The 20,736-nt window shown below is 47.3% G+C and overlaps 3 long non-coding RNA genes across 3 annotated transcripts; 1 reads left to right on the forward strand and 2 right to left on the reverse strand.

The window, feature by feature from the left end:
• Window positions 1–610: 610 nt before the first annotated feature.
• Window positions 611–16,992, forward strand: LOC309608067. Its single transcript, XR_014232631.1, has 3 exons — window positions 611–892; window positions 6,384–6,588; window positions 16,042–16,992. It is a non-coding gene; the product is annotated as an uncharacterized lncRNA (long non-coding RNA).
• LOC309608076 lies at window positions 630–4,105 on the reverse strand. The gene is made up of 2 exons (XR_014232636.1): window positions 4,073–4,105; window positions 630–1,355 (listed from the first exon to the last, which is right to left on the reverse strand). It is a non-coding gene; the product is annotated as an uncharacterized lncRNA (long non-coding RNA).
• LOC309608072 lies at window positions 14,592–18,072 on the reverse strand. The gene is made up of 2 exons (XR_014232635.1): window positions 18,040–18,072; window positions 14,592–15,317 (listed from the first exon to the last, which is right to left on the reverse strand). It is a non-coding gene; the product is annotated as an uncharacterized lncRNA (long non-coding RNA).
• Between the last annotated feature and the right edge of the window lie 2,664 nt (window positions 18,073–20,736).

Genomic DNA, 20,736 nt, shown 5'->3' on the forward strand with positions numbered 1-20,736 from the left:
ACCCCAAGAATTTAGGGAATGGAAAGTAAGAGGGCAGTAAGAGAAATATAACCCAGGAGAAACCCCAAGCTGGAGAATCAATGGGTGCTATGACTTTAAAAAATATTGACAGTGGATATATGTGTGTGATGGATGTATGATTTTTACATAGACTGTCTCCTACTAACACGTTTTGTTAGCTTGAAGAAAATCTCATCTTTTCTTTTACCAGTGGGAGAGATTTTCAGGCCCGGTCCTCAGTTCATTTTGACCCACACGCCCTTGGAGTATTGTCTGAATTTCCATTTATTTGCCTCTACTCTACTCTTTAGCTCCTGGCTGGGTTTCCCTTACTCTTTCTGGACCTCCGTTTTCTAGACGGGCATCATCTCCCCTGTGTCCAAAGGCTGTTCTCATTTTCCAAGGATGTGGGGATGTGTCTCCATGCAGCTGAAGTGCCCATCTCTCCTCCTCACCCTGGCAGGACCATGGAAAATGTCCTTCAGCTCAGAAGTGCATCTCCCCATGCCTTCTCCTCTACCTGCACCCACATGCCCAGCCCTCCTAGGGCTCTTGCTTAGGCAGCAAGATACAAAATCTGCAGGAGTTAACAACTGTAAGATGACGAAATAATCAAACCGACACATTCATGCCAGCAGAATTGTGTTTAATTGTTTGAAAAACTGGAGCAGAGACGAAGTTTGCTAGGAAAACGTGGTCGGGCACGCTGCTTAAGTTTCCAAGCAGCCAACAGGGCAAAGTATACAAGTCAGCAAAGAAGATTAGACGGTTTACAACCAGATCCTTTTCTAAATGGAAATTACAGCTGCTAATTAATAAGAAATGTTGATCCAGGAAGCTCCCATCCTGGTGCTGCCTTTTCCACAAGTGTGGCTGCCTCCAGAAGCCGCGGGTGAGTGGTGCTGACAGCTGGCTGGCTGAGACAGGGGAGTGGGCTTCATGGTCTCTGTTCTGCAGGGAGCTTGGCCTCTGGCCCATGCCTGGGGTTTACTTCTGCTTGGACTTCTGGCACTGCTGAGGGTGTGGGCACTTTGGGACAGAGGGCTCCTTGCCCTTGGGTGGAGGCGGGCAAGGCTGCTTGGTGTGCTGAGGTGGAGTTTAGAACTGCTTTGGTGAGGGGCAGCAGTACTTTGCTGGGGGGCAGCATTGCTGCAGAGGGGGACAGTACTGCTGAAGTGGGGGGCAGCAATACTTTGGTAGTGGGCAGCATGGCTGGGGTGCGGGGCAGCAATACTTTGGTGGGGGGCAGCAATACTTTGGTGGGGGGCAGCATTGCTGGGATGGAGGGCAGCAATACTTTGGTAGCGGGCAGCACAGCTTCTGCTTTTGATGATACATTCTGGCCTGGATGTGCACTGCAAAGGGAAAGACACACAAGTGAGGAAGTCTGGAGCCTTAGAGACGCTCCACCCAGGAGAACCTCCTGCCTCGTTCAAAACTGTCCCATTTCAACCTTGGCCTGGTGCCTTCACTGATTCAATGTGTGTGTGTGTGTGCAATGAGGTGCGACAGTATAAATTGTAGCTGCAGTTTGTAAGCCATTGCAAGGTTTTAATTGAGATAAATAAAGAAATACGGAAGGAAGGAAGGAAAGAAGGGAGAGAGGAAAAAAGGGAGAAAGGAGAAGAGAAATGGAGTGGGAGAGAGAAAAACAAAGACGTAAAACGGGAGAGAGAGGCAGAGAGACAGAGAGTGAGAGGAGAGAGAAGGAAAGAGTAAGAAGGAAGGACAGGGGTAATGAGAACAAAAAGTAATATCACGGCACAGCAGATACTGTGGAATTTAGCACATGACTTTCTTGGACCTGAGTCCTGTCTCAAAAATTAACCAGCTGTGTGACTTTGAGCAAGTTACTTAACTTCTCTGTACTCTTAAAGTTGTTGTAAGGATCAAATGAGCATATAAAACTCCAGACAAACATGTGTAAATACACAGGTAAATATGAATGTAAATATATATGTGTGTATGTGAGCTCACGTGGTCACACACACCCACAAACACACATGAGAAGCAAAACATGTTGAGTACTCTTGTAAAGATTTCGACTTTTAAAATAAATTTCTACCCATTTTTTTTTATAGGATGGGAGAATATATTTGCAATTCAAATATCCCCAAAGGAAATAGTAATCAGAATATTTTAAGAACTCTTACAACTCAACTATAAAAAAAAACCCTATAATTAAAAAGTGGACAGAAGATCTGAATGATAGCTATTCAAAGAAAATATACAGATGGTTAATAAGCCTGTGAAAAGATGCTCAACATTATTAGTCATTAAAGAAAAGCATATCAAAACCGTGTTAACTTCATGCTTTATATACTGGGAAATTAATGAACATATAGACCAGTTGTAGCTTGGGTTAGGGTCATTTTGCTGTTTTTTTATAGATTCATTTCTTCTTTGAGTGTCTGCTCTTAATCATTCTTCATGCCTCCTCAAAATGCCATGTTCTATATTTCAAGTTTATTCACATTAATTCTCATTAAACCAATCAACGCCTTGTATCATTTCCGACACATTAATGATAGAAATACACTCGCAAGCACTTTCTTACTTTTCAGACATCATTGATTCACAAGATCTCCAGACCTCTTTATTACTCTGATTACTATTTTCTTGGACCATGTGACTCTGAGCAATGCTGGAATGTGAAGGTGATCACTACGTTCAGAAAAGCATTGAAAAATTGCCTGCTACAGATTCTTCAGGGAAATCTTCCCTCCCTCTACTGCTGTGGCCAGAGAGGCTTTCTGAAGATTCCAGTGGTGTTTTCCCCAGGAGGGAGGCTACTTCCCAGCAGGATTCATGCTCAAAAAGACATTCCCTATCACTCAACTTTTTCTGATTGGTTCTTTATAATGACAACAGCAACAAAATCTTATCACTTTCTTGTTACATGATTGAATATTTTCTACCCAGAGAAATTGTTTTTCATACACTTATCCATGAACCATGTAAGCAATGATGAAAAATGCACATAGACTCTGATACAACCTGTCATCTTATCGATTCATCAAGTACTTATTTTTCACAGCCCAATGTTGTTGGCAACTAAGCATTTTGACTGCCAAGACCTTAATACACAAATAAATGTGTGTCTAGCTTCTATGTGCCCTCATCCCTGAGTATTTCTGATAGGTCTTAAGCTAAATCACTTTGTTCTCAGCGTTAAGCTTCTTTTTTTTTTTTCCCTTGTCCTTACTTTTTTTTTATACTTTTATTTTTACAAGAGATAAATAGACTGATACCAAGCATTGTAAATGGATGACCACAACAAAAGCAACAATGACTGCAATTACCAAACACGAAACACACTCATACTATGTCATAATATTGACATTCAGTCCAGTAATCCTCCACTGTAACAGCTCCTTTACTATGCAGTGAAAATTTCTATTCATTTTACCCATTTTAATTTAATTTAATTTAATTTCTACCCATTTTAAAGGAGCATTTTAACCCCTCTCTAAGAGAATTCATAGAAAACAGGCATCTAGAGACAAAACGACGGTTTAGATCGACTCTAAATTCTGGTGAGAAAGCAAATCTTAGAGAGGGAAGTCATGGTTCCCCAGGCACTGAGCACAGGGGGGTGGAACAATGGTCCCCAAATCCCAGAGCAGGACCTGGCCACTGTACCACCTCCTCTTGTCCTTGCTGCTCTGAGCTCCCTGGGCCTCTGCCCCCTGCTCCCTGAGGAGCTCTCCTGCCTCCCTGCATGGGCCTTGCCCTTCAGGGCAGCGCTGCCCCAGAGCCGGTGCCACCCTCTCCTCACTAGCCCCGCTCAGCTCCTGGTCACGCACAACAACATCACCACACACACCAGCAGGAGCCTTAACACCGGACTCTGCAAAAACTCTGGACTCACATCTCAGCCCCCGCACCACACACTTCAGATGTTGACTTGCAGCCCAACAGAGGTGGGTCCCAAATGGTACGGAGGAGACAGACGCCCACACGAGGCCTTTCTTTGGGGCCAACCACCAAGTGCTCCAGCACCAGCTGCCCACAGAGTTTGGGACCAGGTAGAGCCAGGCTTCCAGGAGAGGCGTTCCTTTGCCCAACTTACCTTAGTTCACCAGGGGCTGGAACGTGGAGATGCTGAGGCTTTGGGGATGCTCTGAGACTGCACACCTTTTATACATCCCATATCCCTCTTGGAAACCATGAGGTGGCCTACGATTGGGGCATGCTTGGCCCTAGTCACAATAAGATGCATCTGCCCTTCCTCAAACTTAAGGTTTTACTCATATCCTGGGCTGGCAAACTCCTTCTCGGTTTCATAGCGCTTGGGGATGACAGTGCCTTCACTCGGGCCCTGGCCCCATTTCCCCATCACTTAAGAGCCCTGGCTTCCCCGAGTTTCCAAACCCACTCATGACGTTTGCCCTAGAACCTTGACATCTGGGATGGTGCTAAGCAAGCATTCAGGACACTGCTGGGTGTGGGAGTGGTGAGGGTAATTGTCCAGAATATTCCAGTTGGTGAGGGAAGGGGTGGACCGAGCAGCGTACACAGCGAGCCTTGTTGTAAGAGAAACGACTACTGAGCGGTGAGTGGCCCTTTGGGAGACCCTGTAAAGTCAGCAAAGTTGGGACCTTGACTTAACCTAGATGCAGAGCCACATTCAGCCTGAACTGGAAACAAACCTGGGCAAGCTGCTTTGATTTTTCACCTGTTGTAATATAAACAAAAATGGGGGCTGCAACTCTGCGTCCTGCCTCTTGCTGAGCAAAACATTAGTCTTCATTCACAGAAACTGGGCGGTTACTGTTGACAGAACGTATCTCTCTTACAGGTGTATAAGTCACCCAGACTGCAGGCTTCCCAGGGAAATGATTATCATAAGGTGGAGAGGCTGGGGAGCTAAGAAACTTTGACCTGTCATGAGCTGCTGGACGAGTCACCCAGTCTGGCTCCTGGAAACTGATCTCCCAGGGCTTCAGGCCTGATGCCTCCTTCCCCTTCTGCTTAGAGACTCCTGAAGGAAGAGGGATGCCTCAGGGCAGGGAGTAGGTTGAAAAGGTTGAAACAACATCCGTCAACGGATGAAACATAGCTTAATTAATTCCCCATTTAGTGTTCCAACTGGGGCTCTGATCTTCACCAGCTGGGTGACCTTGGGCACTTAACATCTTGGAGCCTCAGTTTCCTCATCTGCTAAACAGTATAACCCCATTCTGCACGTCAGCTGAAAGGCTTATTTTGGACAACATGTGTAAGTATGTGCACACTGTTGGGCAGAGAATAAGGGCCCAATGATGCTTTGGTGCTCCGTGGAGTCAGGCTCTGAAAGCTGGGGCAAAGCGCACTCTTAGAAGTAGGGTGTAGGTCATTGCCCACATTTGAAGGCAAGTAGTGGCACTTGCTACCAGTGTCCTAAGACCTTGAGTGACAGAAAAGGAAATCGGCAAGCTAGTCCTGAGGATGGCACGTTTCATTCTCACACCTGGAATTTAGCCACAGCTCAGCTGAAAGGCCTACAGTATCCCTAGGTCTTGGGAATTCACATTGCAGTACGAGAAGACAGCCTTGGAAATCAATGGTGTCTCCTCTGGGACTCACTGGAAGGGCAGGCTATGCATGGGCTCGGCCCCGAGGGAAACCCAGAGGATCCCAGGCCTTCCCGGGAGAAGAACCCCTTCTGCCTGTTGTCACTCTGACAGAAGCAACCCTGATAGGCTTGGAGAGGGATTTCAGCTCACGTCTCTAGCAGCAGAGAAGCAAGGCCACCTGGGGCAGTTTACCTGGGATAACTAATAATTCATCAATACATAGAGAGCTCACACAATGCACCAGGTGCTGGGAACGGTGGTCAGCAAGGAGGGCCAGAGCCTCCCTGGTCCCTAAACTTCTTCACATCCACTTCTCCACATACTCCTTCCAACTCTGTAGATACTTTTCAATGGTTTGGCTTGGATTCGCTGAAGAACTCAAACCCAGTTGTGGCAGTAGCAATGCCTGCGTAACTAGAGAAAATGTGAACATCTGAAGATCCATGAGTTTCGGGGTTACATCCTGTCCATCTTTTCTGGCCTAAGCCCTCACTACCCTGAACAGATTTTTTGGGGTGTGGAATCTGCTATCTCAAGCATGCATTACATAGTATTGCTTCTACCGCCAGAGAACAGAAGGAACATGTCCTCTAGAATCCACAGGTACAACTAAACACCTGTCCTAGGCATTGGGAATGGTACTGTTCCCTGACTTTCGTTAGCATCGCTCTTTCTCTTTCGCCAAAGCCCTGTCTTTCGTGTACACACACACACACACACACACACACACACACCACACACACACTAAGGCAAAAGGGACAATTGGGAACAAGGACGTCTCAGCAGACCTGGGCACAGGCTAACCCATTGTATCTTCTGTGCCAGGCATCTGTGATGGAACACCACTCCGCGGTCCATGCACACATATGCAGGGTAAGGACAAGCTGACCCTCTGGGGCCATCCTCATCAAAAGACAGGGCTCCGGACAAAGGACTGCTGGTGGTTGGAGTTAGAGCCTCTCTGCTGAAATCCATCGCCATCTGGGGATCCTCTGGGGCACGGCCAGATGTGTGCCCAACCTCTGAGTCGGTGAGAGATGCCCTCACTTTCCCAGGGTGCTTGTGGTTGGGGGATGAGAGAGGGGCAGGCCTCCACTGCCTGTCAAAATCTCTATTCGAGCTTGTAATTCAGGACTTGAAGTTTGAGCTATTCTCATGTTACACCTTAGAAAGTTTATGTTGGATAAGATTACTTAAGTAAAAAGGAGGGGAGAGAGATTTTGAACCTAAGTCTGCCAGGCTACAGGATGGGTATGTGTTCTCTTTCTTGCGCCATACTACCTTCTAGGAAATTTCTTTGTTTGGAAGATGTAAGTATATTCTTCCCTGAGGAAGGCACACTTCTTTGGAAGGCCTCAGCATCATGCCCTTCATCTGGGCATCTTTGTGCTTGCAAGTATCCTCAAGGTCAATGGGCGGATAATCTCCTGGAATGTTGCAGAAGCCTCGCAAAGGGTCTGGACTGTATGTTCTGGGGCCATGCCCATGAGTAAGAATTAGAATGTGAGCATGTGTGTGGGTACCTGTGTGTGTGTGAGTGTGTGTGGGTGTGTGAAGACGTATTTCAGGGTGATTGACAGCATGTGATGGTGTGTCAGTGTGTGCTGTGTGGTGGCCTCATGTGAAGGCTCATGAATGAATCTATGTGGGAATATGAACTTCAGTGTGCAAGAGTGAGTGTGCACAGGGCTGAGAGTCAAGAGGTATGCACAGGTGTTGCTGACTCCATCGTTAAAATGTTCAAAGAACTTCTCTAACAGGTGGCTCTGTGCCCTGCCCGCCTGCGTGCCTGCACCCACCATGAGAGATAGCCAGCTCAGTCCTACAGCATGGAGAAACTGTGAGGCCGACGCCTGTCCCAGCGGGGGCCACTGGGACGCTGCTCCAACTTCTTTTCTCAGTGGTCAGTGGACGTCTCCACACTTGCAGAATTTACGTTGAATAACAACCCCGTGTGTGTCATTGATATGAGCATGTACCCCTGTATGAACACGTGTGAGTGTGAGACTGTGTGAACGTGCTGCCTTTGCCTTCCAACAGATCAGTGGGTTGTAAGTTCTGGAAAGACAGGGTCCAGGCTTTATGCATCTTCTAGCCACTGAGACGGTCAGAATACTTGCCACGTTGCAAAGACTACAGACAAGGGTTCGAATCTCATCTCCACCAAGTGTAAGTTGTTGGTACTGTGAGCACGTAAGGAGCTTTGCTGCACCTCAGCTGTACCTCTCAAGGGAAGAGAAAGACATGCTTCAATGGGGCGGTGTCCGTGTGTGTGAGCGCATGTCACACGCCGTGCCCTCTCCATGCTTCCTCAGCTTATGAGCCTCCCCCAGGGAGCACGGTCTGCCTCCAAAAGACATGGCTGGCTGTGTACACTGATAGGGAAAAGTCACTGTGGGCCAGAGCTGCCCAAGAATGCCTCAAGAGCAGGATCCATCGTGGGCAGGTGTTACAACACGGAAGTTTCTGGAAACAAGGGTAACAACACAATAGCGTGATTATGTCCTGGACGAAATGTCGCTTCCACCTTTGAAAAATACTCAGAGGCTTTACTCTACACAACTGGACCTTGTCCTTGTCCCGAAGATGTGCCCAGCGCCTCACACCTTTTTCTTAGTAAATGTGTGGAGCCCATGTCCTCAGGTTGGTGGCAATACATGGAGGGTATTGCTGTTCTGTCAGAAAGTGGGGAATACTAATAAAAGCAAGAGCTAACATTCATTCAACATTTACTATGGGTTACATCCTACATAATATTTATTTACATCGTCTCATGGAAGACACCTCCCCATCAACCCCAGGTGGCAAGATTTATTCTGCACACTACACAGATGACAAAAGCGAGACCTGGGGAAGTATGGGATTCAGTGCATCATAGGGGTGAATCTGGATCTAAACCCAATAGGATGGGGATAAAAGAAAATTGCGCATGATGGTCCACACATAAGCACATGTGCACACACCCTACGTATGATTATCAGTGGGGGAGCAAATAAAGTGAAATCCATAGAGGCAAAATTCAACCTTCTGTTCATCTGCTGAGTGAGGGAGAGTGAGGAAAGAGAGAGTAAGGACCCAAAGGGGAATTCTGTGGCCAGGTCATGTATGTGAGGCAAGAGAGGAGCTATTTGGAGACTGTGCGGACTCAAGTATCAGAGGGTTCGGATGGGCTGAAAGTGCTCATCATTTTCAGGGAGTTCACTTAAGGTGTCTTCAGCTTTTCAATACATTTGGTGTGTCATCCTTGAGTTCTAGTGAATGCAACACTCTGTGGGAAATAATTACGACACATAGGTCAGGCAACTGGAGGCGCCCTCCAGCTTTCTGTGGTGTTCACCTGGTACAGGTGGCTGCAGAGGCTACGTGCACTCTCCACGATGGACCGGGGCTGAGACGTTGGAGGGCCGGCCTCCTTGGAACAGCTGGCACTCGCAGCATTGGCTGCTGCTCTACGCAGTCCTGGAACGCACTCCTGCTTACTTACACACATCCCACTGTCCTTCCATTCTGAACCCCCCTGCTCCCGGTGTTCCTCCTGGACAGACATGTTCTGGGAGCCCCGTGGTGGGTGCCATGGCGACACAGATGGCCACGTTCTCCTTCCTCCCTTCAACAGCCCTAAGTGTTCTCTCTCTGACTCCTCTGAATTCGGACCGAAAAGAATGAGGTATCTGTAGCTTTCAAGTAATCCATGAATTAGACGGCATCTGCGCAAATTGTTCTTTGTTGTCTTGAGGGTCTCAGCTTGCTCTTCTTTTGGATATTGAACCAAGATATCGGGAAACCTGTGTGTGAGTCTGTGCTTCCACAACACCCGTCACTTTCTAAGCAAAGGGAGGGGAGGTACTCACCAAGCATGCACTAATGCATTGCTGGTTGGGATGGATGGATCAGTGATGGATAAAGAGATAGACGGAGGGAGCCTTGCTGAAAGGCATGAACAGAGATGATGTAGGAAGAGACCAGCCAAGCTGGTAAGCAACGCTAAAATTTCTCTCTTTAGCTAATTCTCAATTCTACAGGAGGTGCTATCTATGTTGGGGATAATTCACACTTTTAGTTTATGGGATGTTCCGTTCGGACTCCTTTGGGGTACTTCTGTGGGTTTTCAGTGATTCCCTTGTAGCCCGGAAGCAGGTGTAGGAAAAGAGAAGCAAAGACCTCATTTTGTGCACTATGTTGTGAGAGAAGGATTTGGTCGAACGGGATGTGTGTAGTGGATGTAATAGAAAGAAGCAGTTTGGCTTATCTTTGGGCCTGAAATTTCATGTTACCCTAATGCCCCAAGGATTTAGGGAATGGAAAGTAAGAGGGCAGTGGGAGAACTATTGCCCAGGAGAACCCTAAGCTGCAGAAACAACGGGGGCTCTGACTTTAATAAAATATTGACAGAGGAAATGTGTGTGCGTTGGATGCATGACATTTACATAGGCTGGCTCCTACTTACACATTTGGTTAGCTTGAAGAAACTCTGGTCTTTTCTTGTACCACTGGGAGATATTTTCAAGTCCGGTCCTCAATTCCTTTTGATCACACGCCCGTGGAGTGTTCTCTGAATTTCCATTTATTTGCCTCTACTCTACTCTTTGGTTCCTGGCTGGGTTTCCCTTACTCTTTCTGTGCCTCCATTTTCGAGACGGGCCTCATCTCCCTCTTTCTCCAAGGGCTGTTCTCATTTTCCAGGGATGTGGGGATGAGCCCCATGAGTGAGAAATGCCCATCTCTTTCCTCACCCTGGCAGATCGATGGAGAATGTCCCTCAGTCCGGAGTGCATCTCCCAATGCCTTCTCCTCTACCTGAACCCTCATGCCCAGACCTCCAAGGGCTCTGGGTTGAGGAGCAGGATACAAAATCTGCAGGAATTAACAACTGCAAGATGACGAAACAATCCACAGACACATTGATGCCAAAGGAATTGTGTTTAATAGTTGGGAAAACTGGAGTAGGAACGAAGGGTGCTAGAAAAGGATGTCCGGCCACGCTGCTTAAGTTTCCAAGAAGCCGACAGGTCGAAGTCGATACAAGGCAGCAAAGAAGGTTAGATGGTTTAGAAGCAGATCCTTTTCTGAGATGGAACTTGCAGCTGCTAATTAATACGAAATCTTAACCCAGGAAGCTGCCATCCTGGTGCTGCTTTTCCCGAAGTGCGGCTGCCTCCGGAAGCCGGGGGTGAGGGGCGCTGACAGCTGGCTGGCTGAGAGAGGGCAGTGGGCTTCATGGTCTCTGGTCTCCACGGAGCTTGGCCTTAGGTCCCATGGCCAAGGATGACTTCTGCTTGGACATCTGGCATTGTGGCTGGCGTGGGAACTTGTGTTGGCACTTGGGGACACAGGACACCTTGCACTTGGGTGGAGGCTGGCAAGGCTGCTTGGTGTGCTGAGGGGGGTCTAGCACTGCTTTTGTGGGGGGCGGAAGTACTGGGGAGGTGGACAGTACAGCTGAGGTGCGGGACAACAACACTTCGGTAGTGGGCAGGATTGCTGGGGTGCGGGGCAGCAATACTTTGGTAGTGGGCAGGATTGCTGTGGTGCGGGGCAGCAATACTTTGGTAGTTGGCAGGATTGCTGGGGTGCGGGGCAGCAGTACTTTGGTAGTAGGCAGGATTGCTGGGGTGCGGGGCATCAGTACTTTGGTAGTGGGCAGGATTGCTGAGGTGCGGGGCAGCAATACTTTGGTAGTGGGCAGCATGGCTGCGCTGAGCGGAAGAAAGACTTTGGTGGGGGGAAGCACAGCTTCTGCTTTTGATGATACATTCTGGTCTGGATATGCACTGCAAGGGGAAAGACACACAAGGGAGGAAGTCTGGAGACTTAGAAACTTTCGACCCTGGAGAACCTTCTGCCTCCTTCAAACCTGCCCCATTTCACCCTCCGCCAGGTTGCTTCACCGATTTAAGGTGTGTGTGCATGAAATGAGGTGTGTCAGTATAAATTGTATCTACATTTTCTAAACCATTACAAGCTTTTTTTTGAGACAATGAAATGTGGATGGAAGGAACGAAAGAAGGAACAGACAAAAAAGCAAGAAATGAGATGAGAAAGGGAGAGAAGTAGAAGAAAACAAAGAAAGATGTAAAAAAGCTGAGAGAGAGCGAGAGACAGAGAGGGAGAGAGAGAGGAGAGAGAAGGAAAGAGGAAGGAGCAAAGACATTGGTAAAGAGAAGAAAAATAATATCCAGCCACAGCAGAAACGGTGGAATCCTGATCAGGATTTCCTGGGTTCAGAGTCCTGTGTCAAAAATTAACCAGCTTTGTGACTTTGAGCAAGTTACTCAAATTCTCTGTACATTTCCTACGGTTGTTGTAAGGATAAATAAGTGTATAAAACTCCTCACAAAACACAGAAATACACAGGGAAATATGAATGTAAAGATAAATGTGTGTGTATGTATGTGATCCCTTGGCACACGCCGTGCCCTTTCCATGCTCCTCAGCTTATGAACCTCCTCCAAGGAGCACGGTCTGCCTCCAAAAGACATGGATGGCTGTGGCCATTGATAGGGAAAAGTCACTGTGGGCCAGAGTAGCCCAGGACTGCCTCAGGAGCAGGAGTCATCGTGGGCAGGTGTTACAAAGGGGAAGATTGTGGAAGAAAAGGGCAAACACCCAATGGGGTGATTAGGTCCTGCATGAAATGTCATTTCTGCCTGTGAACACCCCTCAGATGCTTTGGTCTACACAATTGGTCCTTGTCCTTCTGCCCAAGATGTGCCCTGCCCCTCACACATTGTTCTTACTAAAGGTGTGGAGCCCATGTCGTCAGAATGGTGGTAATAAGTGGAGGGTCTTCCTGCTCTGTCAGAGAGTGGAGAATAATAATAAAAGCAAGAGCTAACATTCATCCAACATTTATTATGTGTTACATCCTACTTACTATTTATTTACTTTGTCTCATTGAAGACCCCTCCCCGTCAACCCCAGGTTGCAGGCTGTCCACTATACAGATGAGTAAAGTGAGGCCTAGGGAAGTACTGGATTCAGTCCATCATAGGCGTGCATCTGGCATCCCAGCCAAGTAGGTTGTGGATAAAAGAAAATTTCGCATGATGGTCTGTACATAAGCACATGTGCACACATCCCAGTATGATCATTAGTGGGGGAGAAAATTAAGTGAAGCCCAGAGTGTCAAATTCAACCTTGTCTTCATCAGCTGAGTGAGGGAAGGTGAAGAAATAGAGAGTAAGAACACAAAGGAGAGCTCTGGGGCAAGGTCATCTATGTGAGGCAAGAGAAGAGCTATCTGGAGACTGTGCGGACTCAGGTATCAGAGAGTGGGGATTGGCTCAACATGCTCATCATTTTCAGGGAGTTCACTTAAGGTGTCTACAGCTTTTCAATTCATTTTGTGTGTCGTCCTTGAATTCTGTTGAATGCAACGCTCTGTGGGAAATATTTACGACACATAGGTCTGGAAACTGGAGGCGCCCTCCAGCTTTCTGTGGTGTTCAACTGGTGCAGGTGGCTGCAGAGGCTATGTGCACACTACACCATGGACCGGGTCTGAGACGTTGGAGGGCTGGCCTCCTGGGAACAGCTGGCACTCGCAGCATCGGCTGCTGCTCTACGCAGTCCTGGAACGCACTCCTGCTTACTTACACACATGCCACTGTCCTTCCATTCTGAACCCCCCTGCTCCCGGTGTTCCTCCTGGACAGACATGTTCTGGGAGCCCCGTGGTGGGTGCCATGACGACAGAGATGGCCAAGTTCTTCTTCCTCCCTCAATAGCCTTCAGTGTTCTCTCTCTGTCTCCTCTGAGTTCTGAGGGCAGGAATGAGGTATTTGTGCCTTCCAACTCATCCATAAATAAGACGTCATCAGGTCAAATTGTTATCTGTTGTCTTGAGAGTCTGAGCTTAGTTTTCTTACAGGGATTAAACCAAGGGTCCTGGAGCCTTGTGTGTGAGTTTGTGCTTCCACAGCACCCATCACATTCTAAAGAAAGGGAGGAGGAGGTACTTACCAAGGATGCAATGAGGCATGGCTGGTTGAGATGGATGGATTGGTGATGGATAAACAGGTAGATGGATGGAGCCTTGCTGAAGGGCATGAACAGAGATGGTGGAGGAAGAAGAGACCAGCCAACCATGGAAGCAATGCTAAAACATCTGTCTTTAGCTTATTCTCAATTCTCCATGCTCTGTGATCTATGTTGGGGATAATTCACACATTTACTTTATGCTTTGTTCCTTTCTGGCTCCTGGGTACTTCTGTGGATTTTCAGTGATTCCCTTGTAGCCCACAAACATGAAACGGGAGGCAGGTATAGGAAAAGAGACCCAAATACCTCAATTTTGGGACTTTTTGTGAGAGAAGGATTCGGTGGAAAGGTATGGGTGTAGTGGATGTCATAGAAAGAAGAAGTTTGGCTTACCTGTGGGCCTGAATTTTCCGGTTACCCTAATACCCCAAGAATTTAGGGGATGGAAAGTAAGAGGGCAGTGAGAGAAAAATAGCCCAGGAGAAACCCCAAGCTGGAGAATCAATGGGTGCTATGACTTTAAAAATTATTGACAGTGGATATATGTGTGTGATGGATGTATGATTTTTACATAGACTGTCTCCTACTAACACATTTTGTTAGCTTGAAGAAAATCTCATCTTTTCTTTTACCAGTGGGAGAGTTTTTCAGGCCCGGTCCTCAATTCATTTTGACCCACACGCCCTTGGAGTATTGTCTGAATTTCCATTTATTTGCCTCTACTCTACTCTTTAGCTCCTGGCTGGGTTTCCCTTACTCTTTCTGGACCTCCGTTTTCTAGACGGGCATCATCTCCCCTATGTCCAAAGGCTGTTCTCATTTTCCAAGGATGTGGGGATGTGTCTCCATGCAGCTGAAGTGCCCATCTCTCCTCCTCACCCTGGCAGGACCATGGAAAATGTCCTTCAGCTCAGAAGTGTATCTCCCCATGCCTTCTCCTCTACCTGCACCCACATGCCCAGCCCTCCTAGGGCTCTTGCTTAGGCAGCAGGATACAAAATCTGCAGGAGTTAACAACTGTAAGATGACGAAATAATCAAACCGACACATTCATGCCAGCAGAATTGTGTTTAATTGTTTGAAAAACTGGAGCAGAGACGAAGTTTGCTAGGAAAACGTGGTCGGGCACGCTGCTTAAGTTTCCAAGCAGCCAACAGGGCAAAGTATACAAGTCAGCAAAGAAGATTAGACGGTTTACAACCAGATCCTTTTCTAAATGGAAATTACAGCTGCTAATTAATAAGAAATGTTGATCCAGGAAGCTCCCATCCTGGTGCTGCCTTTTCCACAAGTGTGGCTGCCTCCAGAAGCCGCGGGTGAGTGGTGCTGACAGCTGGCTGGCTGAGACAGGGGAGTGGGCTTCATGGTCTCTGTTCTGCAGGGAGCTTGGCCTCTGGCCCATGCCTGGGGTTTACTTCTGCTTGGACTTCTGGCACTGCTGAGGGTGTGGGCACTTTGGGACAGAGGGCTCCTTGCCCTTGGGTGGAGGCGGGCAAGGCTGCTTGGTGTGCTGAGGTGGAGTTTAGAACTGCTTTGGTGAGGGGCAGCAGTACTTTGCTGGGGGGCAGCATTGCTGCAGAGGGGGACAGTACTGCTGAAGTGGGGGGCAGCAATACTTTGGTAGTGGGCAGCATGGCTGGGGTGCGGGGCAGCAATACTTTGGTGGGGGGCAGCAATACTTTGGTGGGGGGCAGCATTGCTGGGATGGAGGGCAGCAATACTTTGGTAGCGGGCAGCACAGCTTCTGCTTTTGATGATACATTCTGGCCTGGATGTGCACTGCAAAGGGAAAGACACACAAGTGAGGAAGTCTGGAGCCTTAGAGACGCTCCACCCAGGAGAACCTCCTGCCTCGTTCAAAACTGTCCCATTTCAACCTTGGCCTGGTGCCTTCACTGATTCAATGTGTGTGTGTGTGTGCAATGAGGTGCGACAGTATAAATTGTAGCTGCAGTTTGTAAGCCATTGCAAGGTTTTAATTGAGATAAATAAAGAAATACGGAAGGAAGGAAGGAAAGAAGGGAGAGAGGAAAAAAGGGAGAAAGGAGAAGAGAAATGGAGTGGGAGAGAGAAAAACAAAGACGTAAAACGGGAGAGAGAGGCAGAGAGACAGAGAGTGAGAGGAGAGAGAAGGAAAGAGTAAGAAGGAAGGACAGGGGTAATGAGAACAAAAAGTAATATCACGGCACAGCAGATACTGTGGAATTTAGAACATGACTTTTTTGGACCTGAGTTCTGTCTCAAAGATTAACCAGCTGTGTGACTTTGAGCAAGTTACTTAACTTCTCTGTACTCTTAAATTTGTTGTAAGGATCAAATGAGCATATAAAACTCCAGACAAACATGTGTAAATACACAGGTAAATATGAGAGTAAATATATATGTGTGTATGTGTGCTCACATGGTCACACACACACAAATACACACGAGAACCAAAACATGTTGAGTACTCTTGTAAAGATTTCGACTTTTAAAATAAATTTCTACCCATTTTTTTTTATAGGATGGGAGAACATATTTGCAATTCAAATATACCCAAAGGAACTTGTAATCAGAATATTTTAAGAACTCTTACAACTCAACTATAAAAAAAAAACCCTATAATTAAAAAGTGGACAGAAGATCTGAATGATAGCTATTCAAAGAAAATATACAGATGGTTAATAAGCCTGTGAAATGATGCTCAACATTATTAGTCATTAAAGAAAAGCATATCAAAACCATGTTAATTTCATGCTTTATATACTAGGAAATTAATGAACATATAGACCAGTTGTAGCTTGGGTTAGGGTCATTGTGCTGGTTTTTTATAGATTCATTTCTTCTTTGAGTGTCTGCTCTTAATCATTCTTCATGCCTCTTCAAAATGCCATGCTCTATATTTCAAGTTTATTCACATTAATTCTCATTAAACCAATCAACGCCTTGTATCATTTCCGACACATTAATGATAGAAATACACTCGCAAGCACTTTCTTACTTTTCAGACATCATTGATTCACAAGATCTCCAGAGCTCTTTATTACTCTGATTACTATTTTCTTGGACCATGTGACTCTGAGCAATGCTGGAATGTGAAGGTGATCACTACGTTCAGAAAAGCATTGAAAAATTGCCTGCTACAGATTCTTCAGGGAAATCTTCCCTCCCTCTACTGCTGTGGCCAGAGAGGCTTTCTGAAGATTCCAGTGGTGTTTTCCCCAGGAGGGAGGCTACTTCCCAGCAGGATTCATGCTCAAAAAGACATTCCCTATCACTCAACTTTTTCTGATTGGTTCTTTATAATGACAACAGCAACAAAATCTTATCACTTTCTTGTTACATGATTGAATATTTTCTACCCAGAGAAATTGTTTTTCATACACTTATCCATGAACCATGTAAGCAATGATGAAAAATGCACATAGACTCTGATACAACCTGTCATCTTATAGATTCATCAAGTACTTATTTTTCACAGCCCGATGTTGCTGGCAGCTAAGCATTTTGACTGCCAAGACCTTAATACACAAATAAATGTGTGTCTAGCTTCTATGTGCCCTCATCCCTGAGTATTTCTGATAGGTCTTAAGCTAAATCACTTTGTTCTCAGCGTTAAGCTTCTTTTTTTTTTTTTCCCTTGTCCTTACTTTTTTTATATACTTTTATTTTTACAAGAGATAAATAGACTGATACCAAGCATTGTAAATTGATGAACACAACAAAAGCAACAATGACTGCAATTACCAAACACGAAACACACTCATACTATGTCATAATATTGACATTCAGTCCAGTAAACCTCCACTGTAACAGTTCCTTTACTTTGCAGTGAAAATTTCTATTCATTTTACCCATTTTAATTTAATTTAATTTAATTTAATTTCTGCCCATTTTAAAGGAGCATCTTAACCCTTCTCTAAGAGAATTCATAGAAAAGAGACATCTAGAGACAAAACGACAGTTTAGATCGACTCTAAATTCTGGTGAGAAAGTAAATCTTAGAGAGGGAAGTCATGGTTCCCAAGGCACTGAGCACACGGGGGTGGAACAATGGTCCCCGAATCCCAGAGCAGGACCTGGCCACTGTACCACCTCCTCTTGTCCTTGCTGTTCTGAGCTCCCTGGGCCTCTGCCCCCTGCTCCCTGAGGAGCTCTCCTGCCTCCCTGCATGGGCCTTGCCCTTCAGGGCAACGCTGCCCCACAACCGGTGCCACCCTCTCCTAACCAGCCCCGCTCAGCTCCTGGTCACGCACAACAGTGTCACCACACATGCAAGCAGCAGCCTCAACACCGGACTCTGCGCACAGCCTGGACCCCCATCTCAGCCCCCGCCCCACACACTTCAGATGTTGACTTGCAGACCAAGAGAGGTGGGTCCCAAATGGTACAGAGGAGACAGATGCCCACACGAGGCCTTTCTTTGGGACCAACCACCAACTGCTCCAGCCCCAGCTGCCCGCAGAGTTTGAGACCAGGTAGAGCCAGGCTTCCAGGAGAGGCGTTCCTTTGCCCAACTTACCTTAGTTCACCAGGGGCTGGAACGTGGAGATGCTGAGGCTTTGGGGATGCTCTGAGACTGCACACCTTTTATACATCCCATATCCCTCTTGGAAGCCATGAGGTGGCCTACGATTGGGGCATGCTTGGCCCTAGTCACAATAGGATGCATCTGCCCTTCCTCAAACTTAAGGTTTTACTCATATCCTGGGCAGGCAAACTCCTTCTCGGTTTGATGGCGCTTGCGGATGACAGTGCCTTCACTCGGGCCCTGGCCCCATTTCCCCATCACTTACGAGCCATGGCTTCCCCGGGTTTCCAAACCCACTCATGACATTTGCCCTAGAACCTTGACATCTGGGATGTTGCTAAGCAAGCATTCAGGACACTGCTGGGTGTGGGAGCGGTGAGGGTAATTGTCCAGGATATTCCAGTAGGTGAGAGAAGGGGTGGGCCGAGCAGCGTACACAGCGAGCCTTGTTGGAAGAGAAACGACTACTGAGCGGTGAGTGGCCCTTTGGGAGACCCTGTAAAGTCAGCAAAGTTGGGACCTTGACTTAACCTAGACTCAGAGCCACATTCAGCCTGAACTGGAAACAAACCTGGGCAAGCCGCTTTGATTTTTCACCTGTTGTAATATAAAAAAAAATGGGGGCTGCAGCTCTGTGTCCTGCCTCTTGGTGAGCAAAACATTAGTCTTCATTCACAGAAACTGGGCGGTTACTGTTGACAGAACGTATCTCTCTTACAGGTGTATAAGTCACCCACACTGCAGGCTTCCTAGGGAAATGATTATCATAAGGTGGAGAGGCTGGGGAGCTAAGAAACTTTGACCTGTCATGAGCTGCTGGATGAGTCACCTGGTCTGGCTCCTGGAAACTGATCTCCCAGGGCTTCAGGCCTGATGCCTGCTTCCCCTTCCCCTTAGAGACTCCTGAAGGAAGAGGGATGCCTCAGGGCAGGGAGTAGGTTGAAAAGGTTGAAACAACATCCATCAAAGGATGAAAGATATCTTAAATATTTCCCCAATTAGTGTTCCGACTGGGGCTCTGATCATCACCAGCTGGGTGACCTTGGGCACTTAACATCTTTGAGCCTCAGTTTCCTCATCTCCTCAACAGGATAACCTCATTCTGCACGTCAGCTGAAAGGCTTATTTTGGACAACATGTGTAAGTATGTGCACACTGTTGGGCAGAGAATAAGGGCCCAACGATGGTTCGGTGCTCCGTGGAGTCGGGCTCTGAAAGCTGGGGCAAAGCACACTCTTAGAAGTAGGGAGTAGGTCGTTGCCCACATTTGAAGGCAAGTAGTGGCACTTGCTACCAGTGTCCTAAGACCTTGACTGACAGAAATGGAAATCGGCAAGCTAGTCCTGAGGATGGCACGTTTCATTCTCACACCTGGAATTTAGCCACAGCTCAGCTGAAAGGCCTACAGTATCCCTAGATCTTGGGAATTCACACTGCAGCACGAGAAGACAGCCTTGGAAATCAATGGTGTCTCCTCTGGGACTCACCGGAAGGGCAGGCTATGCATGGGCTCGGCCCCGAGGGAAAGCCAGAGGATCCCAGGCCTTCCCGGGAGAAGAACCCCTTCTGCCTGTTGTCACTCTGACAGAAGCAACCCTGATAGGCTTGGAGAGGGATTTCAGCTCAGGTCCCTAATAGCAGAGAAGCAAGGCCACGTGGGGCAGGTTACCTGGGATAACTAATAATTCATCAAGACCTAGTGAGCTCACACAATGCACCAGGTGCTGGGAACGGTGGTCAGCAAGGAGGGCCAGAGCCTCCCTGGTCCCTAAACTTCTTCACATCCACTTCTCCGCCTGCTCCTTCCAACTCTGTAGAAACATTTCAATGGTTTGGCTTGGATTCGCTGAAGAACACAAACCCAGTTGTGGCAGTAGCAACGCCTGCGTAACTAGAGAAAATGTGAACATCTGAAGATCCATGAGTTTCGGTGTTACATCCTGTCCATCTTTTCTGGCCTAAGCCCTCACTACCCTGAACAGATTATTTTTGGGTGTGGAATCTGCTATCTCAAGCATGCATTACATAGTATTGCTTCTACCACCACAGGACAGAAGGAACTTGTCCTCTAGAAGCCACAGGTACAACTAAACACCTGTCCTGGGCTTTGGGAATGGTACTGTTCCCTGACTTTCGTTAGCATCGCTCTTTCTCTTTCACCAATGCCCTGTCTCTCATGTACACACACACACACACACACACACACACACACACACCACACACACACACTAAGGCAAAAGGGACAATTGGGACCAAGGAGGTCTCAGCAGACCTGGGCACAGGCTAAGCCCACTGCATCTTCTGTGCCAGGCATCTGTGATGGAACACCAGTCCACGGTCCATGCTCACATATGCAGGGGAACGCCGAGCTGACCCTCTGGGGCCGGCCGCATCAAAAGACAGGGCTCCGGAAAAAGGACTCCTGGTGCTTGGAGTTAGAGTCTCTCTGCTGAAATCCATCGCCATCTGGGGATCCTCTGGGGCACGGCAGGATGTGTGCCCAGCCTCTGGGTCGGTGAGAGATGCCCTCACTTTCCCAGGGTGCTTGTGGTTGGGGGATGAGGGAGGGGCAGGCCTCCACTGCCTGTCAGAATCTCTGTTCGAGTTTGTAATTCAGGACTTGAAGTTTGAGCTATTCTCATGTTACACCTTAGAAAGTTGATGTTCGCTATGGTTACTTAAGGAAAA

The sequence above is a fragment of the Balaenoptera borealis genome (assembly GCF_965194805.1).
Source record: "Balaenoptera borealis genome assembly, chromosome: 1".
NCBI lineage: Eukaryota > Metazoa > Chordata > Mammalia > Artiodactyla > Balaenopteridae > Balaenoptera > Balaenoptera borealis.